We start from the raw sequence: 5504 nt of genomic DNA, 5'->3' as shown, positions 1-5504 counted from the left end.
CTTTGTATACTTCACAAAACGATTTTTAATTAATTATCAACATTTTTTTGTCATAATTCCTAAAACATTGGTATTGAACCGCTAATATCTTTTAAGCTATTTTAGGTAGAGTTCTGCTGTTTGCACTCAGAGAAAGATAATTTGTTCAGCTTTTTTACAATATCAGATATAGCGTTCTGACAATGTGGTGTTGCCAGCTTACGAGGGCGATAAGAAAAAAACTAAATTTTTGAATAGTTTTTATATTTTTCGATTTTTTGACGAAACGACTTAAAACCTCCATGAATGTAGGTTATTCTTATATGGTTTCAGTAGAACAGACGTCTGCGTTTTTAGAAATATCAGGTTGACAGCTGTATATCAATTGGCTTGGAAGAACCGCCTTTGTATACTTCACAAAACGATTTTTCATTAATTATCAACATTTTTTTGTCATAATTCCTAAAACATTGGTATTGAACCGCTAATATCTTTTAAGCTATTTTAAGTAGAGTTCTGCTGTTTGCACTCAGAGAAAGATAATTTGTGCAGCTTTTTTACAATATCAGATATAGCGTTCTGACGTTGTGGTGTTGCCAGCTTACGAGGGCGAAAAGAAAAAAACTAAATTTTTGAATAGTTTTTATATTTTTCGATTTTTTGACGAAACGACTTAAAACCTCCATGAATGTAGGTTATTCTTATATGGTTTCAGTAGAACAGACGTCTGCGTTTTTAGAAATATCAGGTTGACAGCTGTTTATCAATTGGCTTGGAAGAACCGCCTTTGTATACTTCACAAAACGATTTTTAATTAATTATCAACATTTTTTTTGTCATAATTCCTAAAACATTGGTATTCAACCATTGGTAACAGAGTTCTGCTGTTTGCACTCAGAGAAAGATAATTTGTGCAGCTTTTTTACAATATCAGATATAGCGTTCTGACGTTGTGGTGTTGCCAGCTTACGAGGGCGAAAAGAAAAAAACTAAATTTTTGAATAGTTTTTATATTTTTCGATTTTTTGACGAAACGACTTAAAACCTCCATGAATGTAGGTTATTCTTATATGGTTTCAGTAGAACAGACGTCTGCGTTTTTAGAAATATCAGGTTGACAGCTGTTTATCAATTGGCTTGGAAGAACCGCCTTTGTATACTTCACAAAACGATTTTTAATTAATTATCAACATTTTTTTGTCATAATTCCTAAAACATTGGTATTGAACCGCTAATATCTTTTAAGCTATTTTAGGTAGAGTTCTGCTGTTTGCACTCAGAGAAAGATAATTTGTTCAGCTTTTTTACAATATCAGATATAGCGTTCTGACAATATGGTGTTGCCAGCTTACGAGGGCGATAAGAAAAAAACTAAATTTTTGAATAGTTTTTATATTTTTCGATTTTTTGACGAAACGACTTAAAACCTCCATGAATGTAGGTTATTCTTATATGGTTTCAGTAGAACAGACGTCTGCGTTTTTAGAAATATCAGGTTGACAGCTGTATATCAATTGGCTTGGAAGAACCGCCTTTGTATACTTCACAAAACGATTTTTCATTAATTATCAACATTTTTTTGTCATAATTCCTAAAACATTGGTATTCAACCATTGGTAACAGAGTTCTGCTGTTTGCACTCAGAGAAAGATAATTTGTGCAGCTTTTTCACAATATCAGATATAGCGTTCTGACGTTGTGGTGTTGCCAGCTTACGAGGGCGAAAAGAAAAAAACTAAATTTTTGAATAGTTTTTATATTTTTCGATTTTTTGACGAAACGACTTAAAACCTCCATGAATGTAGGTTATTCTTATATGGTTGCAGTAGAACAGACGTCTGCGTTTTTAGAAATATCAGGTTGACAGCTGTATATTAATTGGCTTGGAAGAACCGCCTTTGTATACTTCACAAAAAGATTTTTCATTAATTATCAACATTTTTTTGTCATAATTCCTAAAACATTGGTATTCAACCGCTAATATCTTTTAAGCTATTTTAAGTAGAGTTCTGCTGTTTGCACATAGAGAAAGATAATTTGTGCAGCTTTTTTACAATATCAGATATAGCGTTCTGACGTTGTGGTGTTGCCAGCTTACGAGGGCGAAAAGAAAAAAACTAAATTTTTGAATAGTTTTTATATTTTTCGATTTTTTGACGAAACGACTTAAAACCTCCATGAATGTAGGTTATTCTTATATGGTTTCAGTAGAACAGACGTCTGCGTTTTTAGAAATATCAGGTTGACAGCTGTTTATCAATTGGCTTGGAAGAACCGCCTTTGTATACTTCACAAAACGATTTTTAATTAATTATCAACATTTTTTTGTCATAATTCCTAAAACATTGGTATTGAACCGCTAATATCTTTTAAGCTATTTTAGGTAGAGTTCTGCTGTTTGCACTCAGAGAAAGATAATTTGTTCAGCTTTTTTACAATATCAGATATAGCGTTCTGACAATGTGGTGTTGCCAGCTTACGAGGGCGATAAGAAAAAAACTAAATTTTTGAATAGTTTTTATATTTTTCGATTTTTTGACGAAACGACTTAAAACCTCCATGAATGTAGGTTATTCTTATATGGTTTCAGTAGAACAGACGTCTGCGTTTTTAGAAATATCAGGTTGACAGCTGTATATCAATTGGCTTGGAAGAACCGCCTTTGTATACTTCACAAAACGATTTTTTCATTAATTATCAACATTTTTTTGTCATAATTCCTAAAACATTGGTATTGAACCGCTAATATCTTTTAAGCTATTTTAGGTAGAGTTCTGCTGTTTGCACTCAGAGAAAGATAATTTGTTCAGCTTTTTTACAATATCAGATATAGCGTTCTGACAATGTGGTGTTGCCAGCTTACGAGGGCGATAAGAAAAAAACTAAATTTTTGAATAGTTTTTATATTTTTCGATTTTTTGACGAAACGACTTAAAACCTCCATGAATGTAGGTTATTCTTATATGGTTTCAGTAGAACAGACGTCTGCGTTTTTAGAAATATCAGGTTGACAGCTGTATATCAATTGGCTTGGAAGAACCGCCTTTGTATACTTCACAAAACGATTTTTCATTAATTATCAACATTTTTTTTGTCATAATTCCTAAAACATTGGTATTCAACCATTGGTAACAGAGTTCTGCTGTTTGCACTCAGAGAAAGATAATTTGTGCAGCTTTTTCACAATATCAGATATAGCGTTCTGACGTTGTGGTGTTGCCAGCTTACGAGGGCGAAAAGAAAAAAACTAAATTTTTGAATAGTTTTTATATTTTTCGATTTTTTGACGAAACGACTTAAAACCTCCATGAATGTAGGTTATTCTTATATGGTTTCAGTAGAACAGACGTTTGCGTTTTTAGAAATATCAGGTTGACAGCTGTTTATCAATTGGCTTGGAAGAACCGCCTTTGTATACTTCACAAAACGATTTTTAATTAATTATCAACATTTTTTTGTCATAATTCCTAAAACATTGGTATTGAACCGCTAATATCTTTTAAGCTATTTTAGGTAGAGTTCTGCTGTTTGCACTCAGAGAAAGATAATTTGTTCAGCTTTTTTACAATATCAGATATAGCGTTCTGACAATGTGGTGTTGCCAGCTTACGAGGGCGATAAGAAAAAAACTAAATTTTTGAATAGTTTTTATATTTTTCGATTTTTTGACGAAACGACTTAAAACCTCCATGAATGTAGGTTATTCTTATATGGTTTCAGTAGAACAGACGTCTGCGTTTTTAGAAATATCAGGTTGACAGCTGTATATCAATTGGCTTGGAAGAACCGCCTTTGTATACTTCACAAAACGATTTTTCATTAATTATCAACATTTTTTTGTCATAATTCCTAAAACATTGGTATTCAACCATTGGTAACAGAGTTCTGCTGTTTGCACTCAGAGAAAGATAATTTGTGCAGCTTTTTTACAATATCAGATATAGCGTTCTGACGTTGTGGTGTTGCCAGCTTACGAGGGCGAAAAGAAAAAAACTAAATTTTTGAATAGTTTTTATATTTTTCGATTTTTTGACGAAACGATATAAAACCTTCATGAATGTAGGTTATTCTTATATGGTTTCAGTAGAACAGACGTCTGCGTTTTTAGAAATATCAGGTTGACAGCTGTTTATCAATTGGCTTGGAAGAACCGCCTTTGTATACTTCACAAAACGATTTTTAATTAATTATCAACATTTTTTTGTCATAATTCCTAAAACATTGGTATTGAACCGCTAATATCTTTTAAGCTATTTTAGGTAGAGTTCTGCTGTTTGCACTCAGAGAAAGATAATTTGTTCAGCTTTTTTACAATATCAGATATAGCGTTCTGACAATGTGGTGTTGCCAGCTTACGAGGGCGCTAAGAAAAAAACTAAATTTTTGAATAGTTTTTATATTTTTTGATTTTTTGACGAAACGACTTAAAACCTCCATGAATGTAGGTTATTCTTATATGGTTTCAGTAGAACAGACGTCTGCGTTTTTAGAAATATCAGGTTGACAGCTGTATATCAATTGGCTTGGAAGAACCGCCTTTGTATACTTCACAAAACGATTTTTCATTAATTATCAACATTTTTTTGTCATAATTCCTAAAACATTGGTATTCAACCATTGGTAACAGAGTTCTGCTGTTTGCACTCAGAGAAAGATAATTTGTGCAGCTTTTTTACAATATCAGATATAGCGTTCTGACGTTGTGGTGTTGCCAGCTTACGAGGGCGAAAAGAAAAAAACTAAATTTTTGAATAGTTTTTATATTTTTCGATTTTTTGACGAAACGACTTAAAACCTCCATGAATGTAGGTTATTCTTATATGGTTGCAGTAGAAAAGACGTCTGCGTTTTTAGAAATATCAGGTTGACAGCTGTATATCAATTGGCTTGGAAGAACCGCCTTTGTATACTTCACAAAACGATTTTTCATTAATTATCAACATTTTGTTGTCATAACTCGAAAAACATTGGTATTGAACCGCTAATATCTTTTAAGCTATTTTAGTTAGAGTTCTGCTGTTTGCACTCAGAGAAAGATAATTTGTTCAGCTTTTTTACAATATCAGATATAGCGTTCTGACAATGTGGTGTTGCCAGTTTACGAGGGTGAAAAGAAAAAAACTAAATTTTTGAATAGTTTTTATATTTTTCGATTTTTTGACGAAACGACTTAAAACCTCCATGAATGTAGGTTATTCTTATATGGTTTCAGTAGAACAGACGTTTGCATTTTTAGAAATATCAGGTTGACAGCTGTTTATCAATTGGCTTGGAAGAACCGCCTTTGTATACTTCACAAAACGATTTTTAATTAATTATCAACATTTTTTTGTCATAATTCCTAAAACATTGGTATTGAACCTCTAATATCTTTTAAGCTATTTTAGGTAGAGTTCTGCTGTTTGCACTCAGAGAAAGATAATTTGTTCAGCTTTTTTACAATATCAGATATAGCGTTCTGACAATGTGGTGTTGCCAGCTTACGAGGGCGATAAGAAAAAAACTAAATTTTTGAATAGTTTTTA

This window comes from Metopolophium dirhodum, chromosome 1 (genome assembly GCF_019925205.1).
Source record: "Metopolophium dirhodum isolate CAU chromosome 1, ASM1992520v1, whole genome shotgun sequence".
Lineage (NCBI taxonomy): Eukaryota > Metazoa > Arthropoda > Insecta > Hemiptera > Aphididae > Metopolophium > Metopolophium dirhodum.
The sequence above is the reverse complement of the archived record's forward strand: the minus strand, read 5'-3'. Positions refer to the sequence as shown.